Raw genomic sequence first — 24,596 nt, 5'->3', positions numbered from 1 at the left:
GCATGCATGTCTTTATGATAGTCCACATTGCACTCTTCTATTTTTTTGCCACACAATTTCAGTCCATCTTTCACCCAACCTTCTTTTGAACCACAATGAGCAATGATCATCCGAGATCCCCTGTTTGGTGGGGGACATCTTTTAGGATACATTTGTTAGACCTATCAGTTCAACCTTTTTTTGCCGTTTATGTGTATTATTCCATGTTTTGTCTAAATAATATGTAAATCTTTCTTCCTCCCGAACTTTTTTAATTTTTTCCCAATATTTTATACGCCACCTAACAATTCGAGTACTTTCCATTACAGCAGCCCTTTTGTTAACCATCTTAAATTTAAGTTTTATCAGGTATCTCCACAAGGTTGAGAAGTTTGTCCCTTGCCGATAAGGTGTCCTTAACCATCTCTATGGTTGGAACCTCATTGTTATTGTATTTAATATACACAACTTCTCTTAGCAATTTGGCAATTGGCAAATTTGCAAAAGTCTCAAAATTGTTTTGCAAAGCACTATAATCATTCGTGAACTGAGGATGATTCAAACATTTTAAGATCTTTAGGTATAATACCAAAACAAATCCACACACAAACACAAAATAAAAAAACACACTTCCTGACAGTAAAAACTGCAACAAATTTAGACGAATACAAGCCAAATTCTAAATTCTTCACTTTCATAAACGTGTAAAAAGCAAAACCGGCAAAACCCATCAAATAATAATAACCTCACATGACCCCTCTCCCAACTATGAAAGGTGATAGATCCATCCTTAAAGAACTATTTTAAAGGTGATCCTTAAAGATCTCTTTAAAAACACGATGAAAGTAATACAAAAACAGCCCAAAAATTTATCTGGGTACGGCCCCGTAATCCTCAAAATCAGTGGGATAGAGAGAGATACACAATCACTTATACAGCCTAAAGTAGGAATCGCCAGAACGTAGGTGTTTTATCTTTGTTTAATAGACTGGCTAAAAAGAGGTAAGAAGTTTGTGAGTGCTGGGAATGTTTAAAATGTTTTTGAAAATGCCTGGATTTTAGTCCGCGGTCAATTTTTGATATTGTTTTCGTTTTAAAGGTGGAAATTTTCGAAAGAAATATATAAAGTATATAACATTTTGCCATTTAAACATGTATATCATGCGACAATAAATACAACATAGGGGCACGGACTATTTAGCGCCGCATCTGCGATACATGAAAGATTCTAATAGATCTTATATAGACTTTACCGCCACAGCAATTCATTATTATTTGTCCTCATTTTATATAGGTAAAGTCCAGTTCAGAGATCTATTAGAATCTTTGATGTGTCGCAGATGCCGCACTAACTAGTCCGTGCGCCTATGTCATATTTATTGTTGCATGATATATATGTTTAAATGGCAAAATTTTATATTGTCTATCTATGAAATCATTTTAAATATACGTAAAACTCCATGTTTTATACTATTTTTATTTTTCTTTCGAAAATGTCAATTTTTAGAAAGAAAATAATATCACAAGAAAATAATATCAAAAAATTGACCGCGGACTAAAATCCAAGCATCTTACAAAATATTTTAAACACTTCCAGCACTCACAGACTTGTCACCTCTTTTTAGCCAGTCTATTAAACAAAGATAAAACACCTGCGTTCTGACAATTCCTACTTTAGGCTGTGCAAGTGATTGTGTATCTCTCTCTATCCCACTGAATTTAAGAATTACGGGGCCGTACCCAAATAAATTTTTGGATCGTTTTTGTATTATTTTCGTTGTGTTTTTAAAGAGATCTTTACGGATGGATCTATCGCCTTTAAAATAGTTGTTGGATGGGTCTATCAGCTTTAATAGTTGGGAGGGGGGCCATGTGAGGTTATTATTTGATGTGTTTTGCCGGTTATGGTTTTTACACGTTTATGAAAGTAAGGAATTTAGAATTTGGCCTGTATTCCTGTAAATTTTTTGCAGTTTTTACTGTGAGGAACAGTGTTTTTTTTGTTTGTGGATTTGTTTTGGTATTATACCTAAAGACCTTAAAATGTTTCGACCCTGGAAAAATAGGCAGGAAAATTTGGCAAATGAAGAGGAAAGTGTTTGTGCGGGCTTATGGAGACCGTGGGTGTACAAGAAAGACAATAACATTTGTGATAAAAACAATAAGAGTGATCTGGGCAGTGATTTAGACTTACACAGTTCTGATAGTTCATTTTCTAGTACTGAGGAAGCAAAAAGAAGCAAGGGAAGTAGAAGCTACAGAGGAAATCAAGCAGTTTTAAAAGAACAAATTTATCTAAACATCTATAACAATCTAAGGAATGATACTCAGTTCACAAATGATTGTAGTGCTTTGCAAAAAATTGCGTTTTTAATAGGGGTTCCCTATAGTACAATATGCCTGTAAAAAAAATGATTAAAGACAGAATAAAAAGGAAAGATGCAGGACAATCAAAGGGACTTGACATGGATATTGCCAAATTGCTAAGGCAAGGTGTGTATTCTAAATACAAAAACAATGAGGTTCTGACCATATAGACACCTTATCGGCAAGGGACAAACATTTCTCAGTCTCAACCTTGCGGAGATACCTGATAAAACTTGGATTTAAGCTTAAGATGGTTAACAAAAGAGCTGCTGTAATGGAATTGTCAGGTGGTGTATAGAATATTTGAGGAAAATTAAAAAAATTTGGGAGGAAGAAAGATCCATATATTATTTAGCCAAAACATGATATGATACATTTATGATTGATGTATGATTTCCATTCTCTGGGAAAAAAGTCCCTTTTTTGCCATAGTAAGAAAACCATATTTTTATTAATAAAACAAGTTTAAAATTTTGTTTTTTACAGCTTACTGCCCCTGTTGTCCTTCAGTGATACAATAAAGACTGCTTCTTCCACCATTATCTGGGAAAAACCCTGTTTTGCTATGGTAAGAAAAACACTGTTTTTAATAAGAAAACAAATCTAAAATTTTGTTTTTTACAGCTTACTACCCCTGTTGTCCTTCAGCAACACAATGAAGACTGCTTCTTCCTCCATTCTCTGGAAAAAAGTCCCTTTTTTGCCATAGTAAGAAAATCCTATTTTTATTAATTAAACAAGTTTAAAGTTTTGTTTTTTTCAGCTTACTGCCCCTGTTTGTCCTTCACCGACACAATAAAGTATATATAATGTAATGCTTTAGAATCCATATGCTGATGTGCGAGATGAAGTTGGAATCCATGGCGGCAACAGAGAAACTGTTTCCTTCCTTAATGGAAGAAACTGCTAAAGAACAATGGCAAAAAAACAGAATTTACAAAATTTGTATTAACTTTTTGGGCCAGATTCAAAAGAGTGGTTAAATTTATAAAAGTATTTAGTATCCTCACTGTAGTTTTAGGATCCAGTATACTTAAAATGTAGCGTTTTGTATAAGATTTTTAGTTTTTAGTATAAGCATTTATTTTTGTTAATTTTTATCTAATCTCTCCTAATATGCATAATAACTAAATACGAGGCAAACAAATTAATAAATACGTTCAGGATGTAAAGTGTGTTTTTTTTTTATAAGTAAAACTTAAACTTGTGTCTTTTAAAGGCATAAAGTATAGACAGCCAGATGATTTTTAATGTAAAAGTTTATTTAAAAAAATATACTTCCAATTTTCTGACTACATAATTACTTTTTATCAAAAGAAGTTGGTACTAAATATAGAGATTGGGGGTTTTCATGAGTATATTATTATAATAATATATCATAATATGTATTAATTAAAAAAAACTATAATAAAGGACATTGAATATGGCAGCCACAATCCCCATTAATAATCACCACCATGTAAAAATAAATCTCAATTCCCAAAAAAAGGAAATATATAAAATTTGAAGACAAACCAAAACATTTTACACTTTTGTGTCAAAAAGTAACTATTTAATGCCTTAATCCACAGAATAAATGGGCCTAAGTAATTTGTCACCTACTCTCTCATTAAACTCAAAAATGCTTTATTGTCAATATAAACATAGAAGTTGTAGACAAAGCCAATAGACTGTACATTAAAGGAATAAAAACGAAAAACTAATTTAAAATAAAATAAAATTATATAGTAAAACTTTGAAAAATACCTAAATGCTAATCATTAAAAATTCATCATAGTTTAGGTGCTACATAGTTTAGTACGCTTTACTAGCAAGAAATATTTTCTTCCTTGTACGTAGGCTTTTTTCAGTCTTAAGTTGTCTTATTTCTAGTGGAAGTTTATTAAACAGCTTTCTACCTCCATATATGATAGAGCTACGGACAAGTTCAAAATGAGGAATGGGTAGCCTCAACAAATAGTTTTGTCGCGTATTATAGTGGCTTCCTAAGTGGAGTTCCTGTTTATATTTTCTAAAAACTAAGCAAACTGTTTCCAAAATAAAAATACAACACAGGGTTAAAATATTATGACTTACAAAAAGCGGGCGACATGAATCGCGAGGCTTGGCCCCACATAGATATCTAATTGCTGCCCCTTTCTGGAGTACAAACACTGAACTAAAAAGTGAATTTGAACATGAACCCCAAAAGCAAATTCCATATCGAAGGTGCGACTCAATAATCGCGAAGTATGCAGATCTGGCGATGGAGAAATTAAGACTGGTGGCAATAACCCTTAGGGCGTAGCAGCCTGATGAGACTTTTCTACATACATTCACAATATGGTCTTCAAATTTAAGGAACTTGTCTATGGAAAGACCCAAAAACTTACTGAACGGTGGCATGTTGATGGCTTCATTATTTAAATATATATTATTTGTATTACATTTAAGGATATTTGTTTTGGAAACATTAAATGTCAAAAAATTTGCATCACACCAGTCTTTTATTTTTAACAAATCTGCACGTATATTGGCCTCCATTTGAGAAACATCAGAGTCATGCCAGAGGATGGTGGTATCATCGGCACACCAGTTACCTGCAGTTGTGGCATGAACTCTTATTCTTAATATTAACCATTAACTGTTTAAGCTCTTCTACACTTGTGGGGGCAAAAAAGAAAGATTCGGCTACTACCACATTGCTGAGATAGCTCCTGAGATAGAATCTTGCGGTATCTGTTATAATAATTTAAAAATGTTGCATTGTTCATAGCGTATTTCCTAATGTAAAAAAGGAAGCGCATATTTTTCCCAGATACTCGTAAACCCTTAGTATATCGAGGTTTTCTATTTCGTTTCTTAATATTGACAACAGGAAAAGGAGTGTTAAAATTGTTTAATACTATTTGATGAAAGCTATGCAGTGGGTTAACAGTAGTCAATACATTATTCCAACTTGACATATTGCAAAGTAAAGAGACTTGACATAAGGGACTGATGGCGCTAAAAACTAAACTTATGAAAATAAAAATTTTGCTTAAACTCATTTAACGTACTTAAATCTTATATTTAAATTAAATATTATCTTGCTATCAACTATCCTGAATTTCTAACTTAATAAAACTAAACCCAAAAATCCCGAATAATAAAGTTTTAAATACAAATGAATTTTAAGGCCGGACCTGTGCAACTTTTCACGCTTGAGTGGCTGTGACTAAGGTCAGGCGATTAACAAAATAGTACGTGGGCACATGCAGTCACATTTTACGAATCAAATGTATAAATTCTTAAAAAAATGCTTAAAACATTTATTTATTTAATGAAATGATTAAATATCGCTTAGAATAATACTTTATGACTCTTTCCACATAAAATTTTGCGGTTTAAAGATGCATGTCATGAGACAATACAAGCAACACCGGCACACGGACTATTTGCGGTACATCAAAGATTCTAATAGATCTCTGAACTGAACTATATTTGAAGTTTTTATATGAACATGTTTTTAATATATCTTTTTAAGTATTTCTTCGTATTTAAAACTTCTGAAGTTCTAGTTTCTGGCTAATTGCGCAGTTCTTTCTTTATAAGAAAATAGAAATTTTATTTCATACTCTCTAGTAATTAATACCTTGGTCCCTAATATATCGTTTAAAAGAATATATAATGCAAAATTTTTTGCAGATATTCTTTATACTTAGCGTTGAATGTTTTTATGGGTTGTTTTCTTAGAACATTGAAAAGCCTTTCAATGTTCTAAGGTTGTTTTCATTCAAAACGTTTTGTGAATAATGTCGAAAACAATGAAAAATGTGTTTTTCTTATCAATATTTACATAAATAAAACTTTAAGTTAAATTCTGATAAAAATCATAGAACTTTTTCTCATATGTAGTCATATCCGTTTAACATGTTTGAATTGCAAATTGATCATAAAAATATTGTCTCAGTTATAAACCACAATGAGAAGCATTCAAATCTAAGATTAAAATTAAAATTTAAAGTAAAATTTATTAACTTTTTATAGACGGAGAAAAAAAATTAAAACATTTTAAAGTGAAAAGAAGAAAAATAACTATAAGATTAGGAATGGTGGAATAAACATTTAATTTTTCTTAAAAATTCCAATGTATAATTGTTTTCCGAAAAAGTGAGGTAACTTTGTTATCAACCGAGGTAATTTTTAATATAATTATGACAAATTTTACGTTTTTTGGTTTTTTTGCACTTATCTGGTATTTTATTATATAATGTAATTTTTCTTAAATTTTTAAGCGCTATTCTTTTTTCCTCAACCTTTTATGGCTATTTATGCTCCGTTCGAAAGAGTTCAAATTATTAAATGATTTTATAAAGGCAATTTAGCAGTATATTATAGCGATTTGTTTCCAATCACATTTGAAAATAGATCGATTCCTTGCAAAAAATGTGATTAAATTGATAAATGTGATTTCGAATTTTGAGATATTCTTTTATCTTCAAGATTGTTATAAATGCCACACTGAAGTGCAGAAACCGGTACAGAGCAAGAACGACTAGAAGAAATCCACGCTTTTTTATTTAAAATATTTTTAGAATTGCGACGTTTCCCGAATGTCCTGTATATTACCCGGGGAGGGCCGGGGTAGAATAGCCCTCCGGTATGCTCTGCCTGTCGTAAAAGGCGACTAAAAGAGCAACCTCTTTGGTGGTAGATGTTGTTTACTTGCATCGGCCGGTTCAATACCACCACATAGGACTTAGGCGGCGTGAAGTGGTTCCATGGAACTCACGTTTCGCCGGCATGTCGACGTGGCCGGTTTCCAAAGGGGAAATGGAAAATAAAAATAAATGCATGATGGCGCCCTCACGACCAAAACTTTCCGGAGGTAAACTCGCCTCCCATTCGGATCTCCGGGCGGAGGGTGGTCGGGGGGGTCCATCAGGCGGATTTAAAAGCCTAAAAATCAATTTCTGTAACATCAGAGGCCTAAACACCAATATTAATACAGTATACCAACACCTGCAGTCAAATAAGCCTCACATTCTGGCATTGGCAGAAACAAAGGTGAAACCTTCAACAACAAATGTTCACCTCACTTATCCTGGATACGATCTACACACCCGATTTCGACTAGACTTTGGATTGGCAGTATTTGTCAGGAGCGATTTAAGTTGCCAGCGGGAAGAAACGCTTGAACGTGCGGACTTCGACTTCATGTGGTTTAAAATAATAGCCAGTGGTGCCACGATTTTATCTGCTGTATCTACCGACCACCAAGCGACACCTAATATAGGCGGCTCTTTTTGAACTTGGTTGATTGCATTAACCAACTGCAAATTGACTACCCAAGCGCAGAAATCATCGTCATGGGTGATTTTAACGTTCACAATATCAACTGGCTGCGCTTCTGCAACAAGAACGACGATGAAGGACGAGAAGCTGAGCTATTTACCACCATATGCGGGCTTACGCAGCTTGTGGAGGAACCTACCAGAATCCCCGATCGAGACGGCGAGTTCGCGAGTCTCCTAGATCTGGTCTTGGCTTCAGACCCTGACTCGTACACTGTATCAGTACAGGCCCCCCTAGGAACATCGGACCACAAATTGATAGCAGTTTCTTGCCAGTTGGATGTTAAAACGCAGGAACGACCGATGCCGCGGAAGGTGGGGCACTATAAATCAGCAGAGTGGAACCATCTTCGGGAATTTTATCGCTCATTCCCTTGGAAAGAAGTCTGCTTTAGAACCAATAACATCTCAGAATGTGCAAACCAAATTACAGAGACGATCTTGGCAGGAATGGAAGCTTATATCCCTTTTTCTACTAAATGCAGATCAAACAACAAGCAATGGTTTAACCTGAATTGCAAAAAGGCAGTAAACACTAAAAACGCAGCATATCGCAAATGGCGTCAACATCTTTCCACCGAAAATCGGAACTTTTTAACCTCCAGAAATAGCTGCAAGCGAATTATTGATGAATGCAAAGAGAGTCACAATAACAGGATCAAAAACAAACTGCTAAACTGCCCAAATGGAACAAGATCTTTCTGGTCGGTATCGAAAGCCGTTAGACAAGGATTTGCTAAGTCGGCCTTGCCACCCCTAACAGCAGATGATGGTTCTATCGCGGTAACAGCAAGGGAAAAAGCCAACTTACTGGGTAAACTCTTCGCGTCCAATTCTACTCTGCACTCGCAAGGCAAAACACCGCCATATTTGCCAAGGGTGAATTCATCGATGGGAGAAATTTCGTTTCCCCAACGAATTATAAATAAAATTCTTAAAAGCGTAGACACCAACAAAGCTTCTGGACCCGATGGAATTTTAGCCCTAGTACTAAAACGTTGTGCAGACGAATTGACTCCTCTGCTGGAAAACTGCTCGAGTGCAAGTTGTACCCAAAAAGGGGAAGAAGACGATGCCCTCCAATTACCGCCCGATTGCACTAGTTCCAGTAATATCGAAGATTATGGAGAAAGCAGTCAACCAACAACTGTTAAGATATCTGGAATCATCTGGACTAATCAGCGATCATCAATACGGCTTCCGAAAGCTTAGATCCACCGGCGATCTTCTGCCTTACGTCACACACTTGTGGACGGAGGCCATGGAGAAGCACGGCGAGTCCCGCTCAGTCGCTCTTGACATTTCCAAGGCATTTGACAGAGTGTGGCATGAGGGACCACTAACCAAGCTCTCCTCAATCGGCATACAAAACTCATTATGGATCAAAAGTTTTCTTAAACAACGAACAATCCAAGTAGCCGTCGATGGACACCTCTCCGACAAATTTAACATTAACGCTGGAGTCCCTCAAGGATGCATTCTATCCCCCACCCTTTTCTTGATATATATCAACGATTTGCTAGGAACCACTGTCAATCCAATCTACAGCTTTGCGGACGATAGCACACTTATTTCCACATTTAAGTCCGCCAAACCAACGACAGCCGCAACTTCTCAGAATCTTAGGCAGCAACAAGTAGCTTCAACCAACAACGATATTAGAGCAATCTTGGAGTGGGGCGGTAACAATCTGGTCAATTTTAAAGCTAAAAAAACGCAGGCTGCAGTATTTACGATGAAGACTCACCTTGGTGGCCCGGAGCTGGTTATGGCAGGCAAAACATTGCCAATGAAATCATCTTTACATCTTCTAGGAGTCGAAGTCACCAACAGTGTATCCTGGCATGACCACGTTGCCGAAATCGCCAGGGCAGCTTCCAAAAAACTCGGAGTGCTTTTCAAAACGAAAAAACTGTATACACCAGAACAGCTGCTGACTTTTTATAAGGCTCAAATACGCCCTTCCCTCGAGTATTGCTCGCATGTCTGGAGCTCTGCACCCAAGCATAGTTTAAAGCTGCTAGATTCTATACAGAAGAGAGCTATTCGTCTTATCGACAATCCAGAACTGACAAAGAGTCTGGATAGTCTGGAGCACAGGAGAAAGGTGGCTGATCTCTGTTTATTCTACCGTTATTATCACGGTAAGTGCTCCTCTGAGCTGGCAGGCCTGATTCCACCCAGGGCTGTTCTGGCAAGAAGAACGCGTCTAGCAGTTGCGGCTCATCAACATCGAGTCCACCTGCCTACCCCAAGGACGTCGCTGTGTCGGGACTCATTCATCTGGAGAACATCTTCTTTGTGGAACGGGCTTCCACCTTACATATTTCCCGACGCATACAATCTGCAGCGATTCAAGATAAATGCCACACATATCTTCGCGCAAGCACCACTCCAAGAGTGACATAGGACTTTCCTCTTGTGCTTGTGTTTATCATAAAAAAAAAAAATCACTTTTTTTATAATTTTTTTTTAATCATGGCTCTGTATCTGTAGTTGTTTTTCAGAAAAAATAACTTGTGAATTTTGTTTAATGAAAACTTAGGTGAAATAAATGCTCACGTATCATCGATCATCAAACTCTATGTATAGTGCAAAATACTTATACCTTTATAGCGGAAAAGAAAATATAGCACTTGACTCAAGCTGTGGCGATCAATGTCAGAATGCTGATTTGTCACCGGGTGAGCTTAAAAGAGAGAGTGAAAAATTTTTGAAAGAGGGACCCGACTTTGACTAGAGGTAAAAAATAGAGAAGAAATTAAAATAATAGAAAAATATATTAGGCAACAAAATAACTCAGATTTATGGTTCCTAGAATCCCGAAAGCGCTTTACTGCATCTAATTCTAAAGTAATTTGCACAAAGTTTAGCACTGGGAATAATAGAGATACCGAGAAGCTTGTCAAGCAACTACCGAAAATATTTAATTCAAATAGCGTTAATTAAACAGCATGCGAAATTGCGAAATGCGCAATTAATACATTAGAAAAATTATAGGTAAAAACGCATCACTTTGTAGCCTGTATATTAACTAAAGCTTTCCATATTTGGGTCATTCTCAAAAAATTCAAAACATTTAGGTCTCTTCAAGATTTTTATGATAATATTTTTATAAATCACATTTATTAAAAGTAATTTAATACTCTTATATTACCATCGCAAGGATTGCAAAAATGTACAGGACAAAAATACTTACAAAATGCATGTCTTACTTTTTTTTTCGATTTACCGTTTTTGAGATATAATGCATTTAATACCGAAATGTTTACTTTCGTGTATGTAGCCTGCCTCAGATGTTTGGCGAAAGCTGTTTTTCGTCGCCTAACGTTTGCGCATCATGAAATTAAAGTAGAACCTGAACAAAATTTCTTTTACCCTTCTTGACAAATTGAAAAACGCCATGCAGATGGCGCTGTAAGTCCACGAAAATTAAATTTGCATAGATTAAATGTGATACATGGTTTACGGAGCACCAATTACAACAAAAGCAGAGGGCGTTGCAGTTGTGAAAGTGACGTGCCTCAATAATTATGGTTGCGTAATGCATGTAATGATAATTGATTACTGAATAATTGCATAGTACATGTTGATAGCACTACTTTTGCAAAATTCCATTCCCCATTTTTTTACTGCTATTCCATCATTAACATATTACTATATATTTATTTGAACACTTACCTGAATGTGAATATTTATCTTGAAACATCGTTTATGGTCGCCTGCGACCACTCGACACGACATTTCGTCCACGCATTGATCTTTTAAATTTTAAAGCATAACGAGAATACAGTGGGATAAGGTAGTTTACGAAAAATTTATTATACAATAAATAGTTCAAAAGCATACAAAATTTGTTTCAATTTTTTTTCGGTCTTCCTCTTTTTTTTTATTTCTTTTTTGGTGGTTCTTCAACTTCATCTAATTCTAAAGAGCAGTTGGAAGATGTATCCGACATTGATGTTCCTTCTTCGTCCATTGCATTTCGGTTATCTGAGGGGCTTGGGTATTTTGGCAATTTGAAAACTTGTGAAGGTAAATCATTAACGTCGTTCTCTTCCAAATATATTGGGGCAGTTTTCTCCTGCACAGTACTTACAAGCAACAGAGCATATAAGACCTGCTTTGCGACATCCGCAGGCTGCCCCGCAGTCATTCGTCTTGCATCCACAAGAAATTGCTTTCAGTATCGATTCTGGCGCTGGATCTTTCGAATTCGCTGCCGGTTTCAGTCCTTGATTTGTCTTCTCCCACCCCCATTCCAGTGGATCCATAGTGCGGCCCAACCACGACTGCACCTGCAAGTCATTTTTGGTGACTTTGGCGCCCTCTAACTTTTCGAATTTTAGTTCTACAGCTTCGGGCCCATGAGATGAATTGTAGAAAAAAAAGCTCTACATTTTATGTTCAATAAGTTTTTCTGTATGACTCGCTGTTTAGCTGGAAAATCGATTTGAAAAACTTTTTGAGTTTCTTAAAAAAGGGGGGGGGGGGGGGTGAGACTCTCAATTCCGAGGACTTAAGCTTTTCTTCAGAAATAGAATCGACCCGCAAAAAATTAGCGACTTGGATAGTTTAAAAAAAAAAAAATTACAGATTGACTGTACTAGATGGAGTATGCTGCAAATTGTCAATCCGCTTTAGTACAACGCCATTGTGTGTTTGTAAATAAACAAAGTCGTTCAGTTCGAGTAATTAGTGCAAATTTGAGGATTTTTATTGCAAAAAAGTAAGTAAAAGTGTTTTTGTCATGCATGGAACGCCCCTCCGTTACCCTATGTAGTAAATTATTAAATATAATTTTAGAGTATTTAATAATTAGTAAGAATTCCAATCATAAACAACCGTTGTAATGTTATTCTAGAATACACATAACCTCATCCATTTTTGTAGAAATGGCGGGACATTTAAAATTTCTCTCCTCCGTTAGTCACTCCTCCGTTACTTTTATTAGTAACGGAGGGGAGTCACTGTAACGGAGTGGAGATAATTGCTGATAAGTTGATTATTATGTTGTCATTTTACCATTTTAACATTTCTTATACCTTTGCTGTTGCAGAATGGTAAAAACAAAAAATTCAAAAGCGATTCGGACATTAAAAAAAAGAGAGAGAAGAGCAAAGAATCAATACGTCGGCTTCGCGAACAGATAAAAAGTGATCCAAATAAGTATGAGGAATCAAAAAGGAAAAACAGAGAAAGATACCATGCTCGAAAAGCAGCAGGAAAAATTAAAAGCATTAACGATCTGAACCCAAGGGATCAACGACGAGTTAGGAAAATATGGCGTAGTAAATTCAAGGCGCGATATGAACAATGCCGGTTTAAGGTAGTTTGCCGCCCGGTGCTACAAAAATACAGCGCCCCCCCCTCCCCACTCGTTCAAAAAAAAAAATTTTTTTTGAAAAAAACTTTTATTTCAAAAAATGTTCAGACAAATTTTACAAAAAAACAAAATAAAAAATACATCAGGTCAACGCCAGTATACAAATAAAAATAAACGATTCTATAGCATAAACTCTCTTACAACTAAAACTCCTAAAAAAAACAAACTCAACTCTTAAGCTTTCTACAAAAAGTAAAACAGATTCTTTGGTTTTAAAGGAACGTAAAAAATAAATTACACATAAATATACTTATATAATAATGCATATAAATTACTTAAACGATTGTTTTCTTGCTTTTAGTGACGCAAATTTTTCGATTATAGAAGATGTATCTATTTCATCAAGAATATCTTTATTAATTGCCAAAGATTTTAAATTTTCTTGCGCTATTGAGTTTCGTAAATAGGTTTAAACTCTCTTTAGAGTAGAAAACGATCGTTCACCGCTTGCATTTGTGATAGAAAAAAAAATGCGTAAACAAATATTGATATTGGGAAATGTAGATATTAGTTTATTCTCATATAATGCATGAACTAAATCTAATGGAGTTTCTAATTTAATTTCTGATATAGAATTTAATAGTTTATTTAGATGAACACATTCTTGAGGAAAATATTCATCTAAATCGGAGCTGTATTTTTCCTTTAGTTTGGTTGCTACAGTGATAATATTTTTATCTATTAATTTTAGCTTAAAAAGAAATTCAAATGTATTTGAACATGTTTGATATATTTCTGACAGACGAATAATTTCAGATTTCAGATTATCGCTTAATAAAAAAACACCGCGTGCGGATTTATCTCTCTGGCTCAAATTTACGTCGGAACTTTTTTCTCCTAATTGCAATTTTCGTTTGATATTTCGCCTTTCAATATAATTTTCGTTTTCTGTTAACAACATTCCTAAGCTCTCATAATGGTCAAAGCGATCACGTAAGAAATCAAAATATTCTACTAAAGACGAGAAAAGTTGGGAAGTTGTACACAAGTCCAAATTCTCTCTTTGTACAGTTTTATTAACATCGTTAACCCTTTGCAAAATATCCAACCAAAACGATAAGATTATCCCATTTTCCAAGAAATTAAGTTTTTCGCATAACGAACTTGCTTCGACTCTTACAATATTTTTCTCATTAACATCTGTTGCTATATTATTTAAACAAGTCTTTATTGAATTGTAACTACTTTGTAGCGCCTTTATGGCATCAAAGCAAGAAGACCAACGAGTTGTATTGACCCTTTTTGGCATGAGCGATTTCTCAGAGCCTGATGAATCTCTTATTGTACTAGACAACAAGTTCCATCTATGTGTAGAAGCCGAAAAAAATGTATAAAAAGCTTGAACTAGCATAAAAAAAGATGTTGCTTCGAAGCAGCAATACGCAGCATTTTGAACAACTAAATTGAGAGAATGTCCGGCACACGGAACATAGATTGCTAACTCATTATGTGCCTTAATACCCGCTTACAATCCAGAAAATCGACCACTCATATTGCTTGCGTTGTCATATGACTGACCCCTGCAATTTTGAAGGTCCAAATTAAATGTCTTTAGCATATCCATAACGCACTGCTCAAGCTCTTGTGCCCCATGCCCGATGTTATCATAGAATCCTATAAACCTTTCAAATGGAAGCCCTTTACTATTGCAATACCTTAAAATTATTGTTAGCTGATCCTGATGTGATATATCGGGTGTTGAGTCCACACTGACTAAAAAATATTTATTCGCCTTAATTTGTTTAGCAATTTCCTCAATAACCCGATTCGCCATGATAGTGAGGACTTCATTACAGATATCCTTGGATAGGTATGACGTTTTACCCTTGCCCAAATTTGCCATTCGATTTATATGGTCTTTTAAAAACGGATCATATTCTGCTAATAGTTCCAATAAACCCAAATAATTCCCATTGCGCTTTTCACCAAAACGTTCATCAGTTCCTCTAAATGCCAATTCTCTAGAGGCCAAAAACTTAATCACGCTTATAATTCTTCTTAATACTTCGACCCAATAATCCTTTTTGCAACTTATTTGTTTTTCCAACTCATCGTTAATTTTTCCTCGCTTTAATTGGCGGCTTGTGTAAACATTTAAACTATCTAGATGACCAATGAAACTCTCATGTTCGTCGAATCTCTCAATGCATTTATTCCACGAGGAAAATCCGGTTTTAAATTGGTTTTGTTTGTTACCAAATAAACAACAATATAAACAAAACACATTTCCAGTACTTTCTGAATAAATTGCCCAATCTCTTCGAACTACTTCACCGTTAACTAGCTTCTTATAAGAAATTTGCTTGGTAGCATACCTATTTTGGTCCCCATGTTTTCTTTTAGACATTGAAAAGTCAATTTTATTAAGAATTTATTCGGTCCAGTTATCCAAAAGAATTTGCACAAAATTTTGACCATCCTTCCAAAGTGCTGGATCCTTAAATTCGGTCCAATCGTCTGTTTTTGCATCTACAAATAAATACATTTGAATGCATTTCTATACTTTTTTTTTTTTTGATATTAAGAAAAAAAAACAACTAAAATCATAACTTACCGTATTTAATTGCCGTTAAATCATTTAAAAACCCTTATCCGAATAATATCACCGATTAAACTAAACACCAAACTTACTGTAATTTTAAAGTAAACCTATAATTCTAAACTTTCTAACATCACCAATTTATACCGCCAATTGTTTTTATACTGCACCGCCAAATAATTGTTGTTTTGAAATAATTGGCGGCTAAATTTTATCGCTTGTCATAGGCAGTAATGCGGAGCTGTACAAGTAGGAAACTAGGGCTCGGCATGGGCGATTTTAATTACCGTTGGTGGCGATGCTTTAACTCGTAATTTCGCATTCATATTCCACTTTACGATTTTAATAATAGATGTCTGTTAGCAAATAAGGCAATTGAGTTAATAAAATACCTACCTTTTATTTTTTACATTTTTTATAGGTCTGGGTTCTGCGAAGTATAGTAATCTCTGAAATAAGTTGTCGCTTTTTTCGATTGTGGTTTTAAAATTTAATTATTTAATAATAAAAGGCGGGAGTAGCTAATTTTGTGGTAAAAACTAGAAGAGTCTGAAAAGCATGCTAGGAAATATAGAAAGCGTTATTATAGATTAAAGTCTAAAAATAAAAGTGAAAACGGAAGTTCTGAAAAAAAAAACGAGTCATGAAGTTGGTCGATTCATTAAAAGTTGACAAAAAAATAAAAAAAAGGCTTTTATTTGGAGAAATACTTACTTCCCAGCTTAAAGAAAACTTTAAGCAACAAGGTAAAACAAAAGACAAAAGGAAATTTTTACTTAATATTTCTGGTGATATAATACGTCAATATGGATACACCAGATACCTTTGTAAAATTGCTTCTACCAATATATTGTATAGCAAACAGAAAATAAAAAATAAATCCATTATTGACAAAGTTCTACGTGTTAAAAGACTTGTGAGTGACTTTTTGACGCAAGATGATAATAGCCGACTTTGTCCCGGAAAACGAGACACAATTACCTTAAAAAAAAAATAATAAAAAAACAAAAAAGATACCTTAGTGATACCCTGAAAAACCTATATTTGAAGTTCAAGCGAAATTATCCTGCAAATAAAATTTTATATGCAACGTTTTGTAAATTTCGACCCTTTTGGGTACTGCAACCCAACGTTAAAGATCGTAACACTTGCACATGTGTGATTGTGAACGTAGATATCTTGAGATGGCATTACAGCGAAAGTGGACATGGAAAAGGGGCGCCCGATGGAATTGGGGGTTATCTAAAAAGACACGCTGATCGACTAGTTGCCCAAGGGCAAGATATTTTAAATTTCACGGCAATGGTAGAGGTTTTTAATGGATCTTCAAAAGTAAAAGTGTTGGGACTGGACAAGAATGCTATATTGAAAACCGAAACTCTTCTGCCTATAACTCTTCCTACATTTAAAGGAACAATAAAATGTCACGAAATATGTTGGTGTCAATCATCTCCAAACGTCATTTCTGCGAGATTCGTGTCCTGTTTGATATGTAGCCCAGACGAAACCTGCTCACACTACAATCTTGGTCAAATTCTACTTTCATCTAGCGATGGTAAGGACATGATAATCATAATAAAATTAAGTCATATTATTTATGACTTTCATTTTTAGGTACAGGTACAGAGATCAGCTAAGATATGAAGCCATCTACTCATCTTCTGATGAGGAAGTTCCTGCAGCAAAAGAAGACTACGATGGTTCAAGCGATGAAGATATACCTCTGCAACAGTATTACAAAAATAAAATGCTTGTAGAACTCATTAGGCAAGACTTTTGTTGTGGTGAAACTTTGTGGAAAAAAATAATTAGGCATTATGTAGGTAAAATAATTTTAGTGGATCAAGATAACGAATACACAGTCTCGTTTATGAAAAAAGTCGGTAAAAATCTTTTTGAATTTCCTGATAAACCTGACATTTCTACAATCGATTAAAATGACATTATGAGAATTTTAACTAAGTGGAATATTAATTAATTTAAAGATACTTACTCTTTTTAAAATGATATTATAAAAGGTTTTGATAATTTATATTAAGTTATAGAGGGCTTAATTTCCATTAATTTTTTAAAATTTTTGTTCTTAACATTTTCTTTAGGAACTGAATCTTGTGTTCATGAAAAATAAAGTTTGTTTTGTTTTAATACATTTATAACATACATAAAAAAATGTGTAATTTCTTTCACAGTTTCCTCCGTTACCATCCTTCTTACCTCCGTTACCTTAATTCTCTACTCCGTTACATCGAACCTCCACTCCGTTAAGTCCAAAAATTAAAATTTTCTGTTTTTGTATGAAATTGTTATTTGGAAGCTGGTAAACATATCAAAATTATTAAACGACATATTACTCTATCTAATACTATAAAAATATATGTAAAAAAGATACATGTATGTATTATGAAAAAAAAAGTAAAATGTTTTGGTTTTGACAAGAATGACCCATTTGACAGCAGATGCCTTATTGGAGAAAAGTGGGAATAAAAGGTGCATTTAGTGCCAGAAACCTCACTCCTAAGAAAGGAAAGAAAACGATGAAATTAATCAAAACCATGAATGATTTTACCAAGTACAAGTCAGTTATTAGTAACTGAAAGAGCATATTACTGTTTTGGCTTTGGACGCCGTTTGGTGTAAAAAAGAAATAATTTTTAAAAACGCATGGATGATGTTTCTAATTCACATTAAAATAAATTTATAGTGTGAAAAATGTTTATCGACAAACTCAAGAGTTTTGAGTCTTCTTTAATCATACTTCCTATATACCTATCTCTAGCGCTTTTCGAGAAATAAAATTATTTTGCGTGTTTTTTGTTAAAAACCAAGACATAACTAATCTTTTATTTACGAAAATGGCGAAAGGTTTATTGTTTTTAAATGGAATACCTTATCTTTTATTTGATATTCCAATGGACAGTTAAAATACCTTTAATTTAATGTACATAATACTACCTATACCTAAGTCATAAAAATACATAGCCATGAAAATGGCACAATGGTTTAATAAATAACAGTGACATATTAAATTAAAATTTTAACATTATGTTTTATGATTAACTTAATTAAAAACCTTTCAAATCAGGTTTTGATGCTATTTATTTTCCATGGATATTGTTATCAAATAATCTACCATCAATAAATCGACGGAAGTTTGCAAGGTTACAAAATAATTTTGCTTATTACGACTGTATTATAAATGTAATGGCATATTTTACTGCATATCCACAAGCTTCAATTAGATAAACTAGGGTATCTAAATGGGTAAAAAAATATTCGCCAATCCTAAAATGTTCACCAAAGTGCAGGCTTTGAAACGGGTAGAATTCTGTGAAAATATTTAATATTGATGAAGATGCTGACTTTTTGAGAAAAATAATTTGGACCGACAAAGCAAAATTTCCCAGGGAGGGAATTTTCAATAGAAAAAATATTTTTGAACTGATTTAAATCCACACGCGACAAAAAAAATTAGTTTTCAAGAAAAATTAGGTTTTAATGTATTTTGCCTTTTAAAAGATAATCAAGTCAAATTTTTAATTTATGATAAACCACTAAATTCCGCCAAATTTTAAGACGTGTTAACTAATTTAAGTGAAGTAAGTAATTTTCTGGAAAATCTGCCAATGCAAGATTTTCCTACTTGTTGGTTTTAACATGAAAGCCTCACTGTGGAGACAGTGCAACAAGAGTACTGCACGTCATTGGGTGATACGTGATTTAAGCATGGGACCATGGGATTGGCCGGATCACCAGATCTGACACCCTTTGATTTTTATTTGTGAAGTAATATAAGGGAAAGGGTGTACGCAACACCAGTAAACAAGATGAAGAATAGCTATGTCATCGAGTTATTTATTACCTGTTTTCAGGAGCTGGATGAAAGCGAAACTAGAAGACGAATATTCACCAGAAAACGATTTTATAAAAAATGTTTAGAGCATACTGGTAGTCATTTCAAAAACCTCTATATAATACTTTTCTCTTTAGTTACTTTTGCGTATAACTAACAAAGTATTTAGTAGTATAAATAAGTTTTTTTTTATCCATTAGTTGTAAATCTAGATACAATGTGTTTAATGTTCTACATGTTCTTGCTATTATTTGAGGAAATTGTCCGGGGAAAATAAAGAGTCCCATCAAAACATAGTGTCATTTGAGTAGTTAATAATATTGTTCCGTTTTCTTAAATTAAGTGTATTATAAATCATAATAGTAACTAAAGCTTTTATTCTCATTTATTAAAGCATGGTGACATTTTAGTTACCTAGTTAGCTATGAAAATTAAGTAATTCACAAAATAAAAATGTTTAAAATTATCAGATTTCAGGAAACTAAGTATTTACTTCTAAAATGTGGCTACTGAGATATAGGAATTTTTTATATTAAATTAAAGTTATTTTAACTAACTGTCTATTAAAATAAAATATAATATAGAGGTTTCCATATAAAAAAATGGACTTTTCGCCATTTTATAAAATAATTTCAATTTCAAGTTATTCAACAAGTATAGATATATGTACATAATAACAAAATATAATATAAATATTTTAACACTATCCCTACAATTTTAACTGTACATGCACTTAGGTACAACGCACCTGTATTATGCATGTTTATGCAAATAAATCCTTATCTACTCAAATAAATGTAGTACCTATATTTTAATTCTTTTTACTCTAAAAAAAAATAAATATACTTATTTTTAAGACAATGGAGCCATTCTATAGCTCTTTGCAAAAAAAAAACACATAATTGATAATGCCTCTACATAACACATAACACAAGTTATAATATTTTTTATCATACCCACACCATACAGGGTGGCAATTTGAAAACGAAACATAGCCTATTTTGGGTCCCTCAGAATATTTGCGAAAAAATCCTCCGACCCGTCAATTTTTGATTCAAGGGGGAAACATTTTTTTGCTAGTTTCGCCCCCCGGGCGGGGGTGACAAGGAAGGCCCCCAAAATTTTAAATGGAACGGGGGGTCGAGTGATACCTTATTTTGAAGGTATTTATATGTGGATTATAACCCTAAATTCTAAAGAAGGTATTTTTATAAGGATTATAAGTTTTAAATCGTTACTATTTGCCTAGTCGATACAGGGGCTAATAAAAGTTACAAAAAAATGTTAAAAAGTATAATTTTAAATAAAGGGCTTAAAGATAAAATCAATCAAGTAAATGTTCAAAATGTTGGCCTTCGACTTCCATACAATAATACAGGTTTTGTTCAAACCTTTCCCGTACATTTTGCAAAATTTCTGGGGTGATTTGACGACATTCATCAATTATTCTTTGTCGCAAATGGTCTAGCGATGTTGGCTGACTAGCATAAATTTTAGTTTTTAAATGGCTCCATAAAAAAAATCTAACGGGCTTAAGTCCGGGGAACGAGGAGGCCATTCAATAGCTCCTCTTCTTCCAATCCATTGTTCTGGAAACGTTTGGTTCAAATATTGACGAACCCTTGCAGCATAGTGGGGTGGCGCCTCATCTTGCGGAAATACTAGACGATTTTCCAAGTACTCGTTGTTATTTTCTAGTATCTCCACTAATGCTGGATGAATTGTATTTTCTAATAACTCCAGGTACATCTCTCCTGTTAAATTGCCAGGTAAAAAAAGGGGCTTACGATATGTTTACCAAAAATGCCAGCCCAAACATTTAATTTTTCAGGATGTTGTGTATGCACCTCACGAAATATTCTGGGATTTGAATCACCCCAATAGCGACAGTTGTGACGATTCACAGTACCGTTTAGGAAAAAGGAGCATTCGTCAGAAAAACATACATTAAATAGAAAGTGTGGATCATTGGCGGCTTGTTCAGATATTGTTTCACAAAATTGTACTCGCCTATCAAAATCGTCTTCGTTTAGTTTTTGTACGGGATGCATTTTGTACGGATAAAACTTGTTTTTTTAATATCTTCTGAATGCTGCTTCTCTTAATACCAGACACGGTTGATATTAAGAGAAGCAGAACTTCCTTGTGCTCAGTGTAGGATCTTGCACAATATGGCTTAAAATAGCTACTTCTGAAGCTTCATTCACCACTGGATTATCCATTTCGCTCTTTTTATTAGCCACAGATCCAGTTTCCCTAAATTTTTGAACCAATTCCAAAATGTACTTCCGATGGACCTGTCGATTAGGGTGTTGTAGTGTGTTAAAGAGCTGGGCAGTTCTATTAGCATTTTCATTGTTCGCAAAGAAAAGAGAAATTATTTCAACTCTTTCAGCAAGTGAATAAAGAGCTAGTTGCTTGACACACTATGATCTGTTAGCAGTAATTGATTATTAAACTTCAAAATGTTGCTATAATAACAGTCTCAACAATAACCAAGAGTTCCCTTGCAGAATTGGCATAGATACCTACGGGTATTAAAAAAAAAAACAACAGAAAGTACGGTTCACAATGTAGGAGAACAAAATTTTTTATATTTATTTAACTGCTAAATTTACAAGCATTTTTTTTTCATAAAAAATGTTGACTTGTTTTTGTAACTTTTATTAGCCCCTGTATCGACTAGGCAAATAGTAACGATTTAAAACTTAAGAGTTATAATCCACATAAAAATACCTTCAAAATAAGGTATCACTCGACCCCCCGTTCCATTTAAAATTTTGGGGCCCCTTGTCACCCCCGCTAGGGCTTTAACGGAGGTATGTTCAGCATTTGGCTCGTTAACATTCTGGTCTGGTAGTTATGTCTTACAATATTACTTTTTATTTTTGGAGTTGAGAATATAAAGATGCATACCTCCATTATACAGGGTGTTCATTTGAAAACTTCCCACCACGGATTTATCGAAAACCACTGTTTAAGAAAAAAACGCCGAAATACGTCAAAAGGTTTTTCAAGGGGGACAACTTTCTAGCCCAAAAATTACTTCACCCCCTTTTACCCATTGCCCACCAGGGTCATCCCCTTACAAATTTTAAATGGCAAGGGGTATCGAGTAATAGCTTGTTTAAAAGGTCTTTCAAAGTCTTTTATTTTGACGTTTGATTTTTTTAAATCGATCGATTCGTTTTCGAGAAAATTACAAAAATCTTTGTTTATCTTAATTTGTTCAGATAGAAAATAAAAACATGAAAATATCAGTTTTTATTTCAATCAGTGTTCAAAATGTTGGCCGTTTTTGGCCAAACAATGATATAGGCGATGTTCAAATTCCTGACGGAAATTTTAAAAAACATGTTGTGGGATATCATGGCAGCTGTCGATGATGCATTGACGAAGTTCATCCAAACTTTTAGGTTGGGGAGTAAACACAATAGATTTCAAATGACCCCCATAGAAAAAAGTCTAACGGCGTTATATCAGGAGATTTAGCAGGCCATTCTATAAGCCCCTTTCGCCCTATCCATTTATCTGGAAACTCGTCGCCTAGCCATTGCCGAACGGGAAGAACATAGGAAGGAGGAGCGCCGTCTTGCTGGAAATATATTTCAGCCGCATGAAGTATAGGCTTTCCATCATCATCGATATGGTTTTCAATGGATTCAGTGATAAGCGGATTGATGGTATTTTCCAACATATCCAAATAAATTTCCCTTAATAAATAATGACCCAATCACTTTATTTCCTAAAATGCTTGCCCATATATTAATTTTTTGAGGGTACTGGGTATGACCTCCTACAAATGCATGAGGATTTTCATTGCTCCAATATCTACAGTTATGCTTATTAACAAATCCATTTAGATAAAATGTGCATTCATGGCTAAAGCAGATATTCTTTACATGAATAGTATTATCATTAATCGCTTCAGTAATTTTTTCACAAATCCCAACTAGCCTATCGAAATCGTCTTCGGTTAACTCTTGCAATATTTTCATTTTGAATGGATAAAATTTATGAAGTTTGGTAACTGTGTAAACAGATCCTAATAAAATACCAGTGGCACCAACAATTTTGCGTAATGAAGTATTAGAATTTATTCCAAAATGACTCAAAACTTCAACTTGAGCGGCTTTATCCAAAATTCGCCGATGACCACGTTTTTTATTTGCAACAGATCCAGTTTCAGTAAACTTAGTAACAAGGTCCAAAACATACCTATGCGAAATTATCTTCTCCGGATGTTTGGCGTTAAACGTGATGGCAGTTTGCCGAGCACATTGATTTTGGGCACCATAAATTAGAATAATTTCCACTCTTTCGGCTAGTGTGTAAACCATTTTGGAAGTAAAATCTTCAATTCAACAAATTAATTTTCACTATTCCAAGACTGTTACAAATGTAACTGACAGCAAAATAAATTCTTTATTTTCCTTAGCAACTATAAATAACTAAGCAGGTATAACAATAAATACAGTTCGCCCAGGATATCTGTGTTAATGAAAAGAATGCGGAAAAAAATTCAGGTTGCTATTTAGTTTTTTCCACGTCTAATCTTCGGAATTGCTGTTTATGTTGGTAGTTTTCATTTTAAATTATAAACGAATTGTAGATTTGGCAAACCCTAACGGGCGACATTTTGAACACTTATTGAAATAAAAACTGCTATTTTCATGTTTTTGTTTTTTATCTGAACAAATTAAGATAAACAAAGATTTTTCTAATTTTCTCGAAAACGAATCTACCGATTTAAAAAAAATCAAACGTCAAAATAAAAGACTTCGAAAGACCTTTTAAACAAGCTCGCTATTACTCGATACCCCTTGCCATTTAAAATTTTTAAGGGGATGTCCCTGGGGGGCCGAGGGTCAAAGGGGGTGAAGTAATTTAGGTTATAAAGTTGTCCCCCTTGACAAACCTTTTGACGTATTTCGGCGTTTATTTTTTAAAACAGTGGTTTTCGATAAATCCGTGGTTGGAAGTTTTCAAATGAACACCCTGTTTACAAAGATCTTATATCACAAATCTCTGGTGAGTAGAGTAGGGAAGCCGAATATAGTCTAGGTTTATTTAGAGTATTTTAACTATATATTTTGAACTATTTGAAGTGGCTGAAGGTTACTTCTATACATCCCATATCAAAATACCATAACTTAAGAT

At 34.1% G+C, this 24,596-nt stretch overlaps 1 long non-coding RNA gene across 1 annotated transcript; it reads left to right on the top strand.

Moving 5' to 3' along the window:
* Window positions 1-1,292: 1,292 nt before the first annotated feature.
* On the top strand, window positions 1,293-3,471 carry LOC126744398 (uncharacterized). The gene is made up of 4 exons (XR_007663147.1): window positions 1,293-2,777; window positions 2,833-2,914; window positions 2,971-3,054; window positions 3,110-3,471. It is a non-coding gene; the product is annotated as an uncharacterized LOC126744398 (long non-coding RNA).
* The last annotated feature ends 21,125 nt before the right edge of the window (window positions 3,472-24,596 follow it).

This window comes from Anthonomus grandis, chromosome 14 (assembly GCF_022605725.1).
Source record: "Anthonomus grandis grandis chromosome 14, icAntGran1.3, whole genome shotgun sequence".
In the NCBI taxonomy this organism is placed as follows: domain Eukaryota; kingdom Metazoa; phylum Arthropoda; class Insecta; order Coleoptera; family Curculionidae; genus Anthonomus; species Anthonomus grandis.
This window is presented reverse-complemented; position numbering and strand designations above follow the sequence as displayed.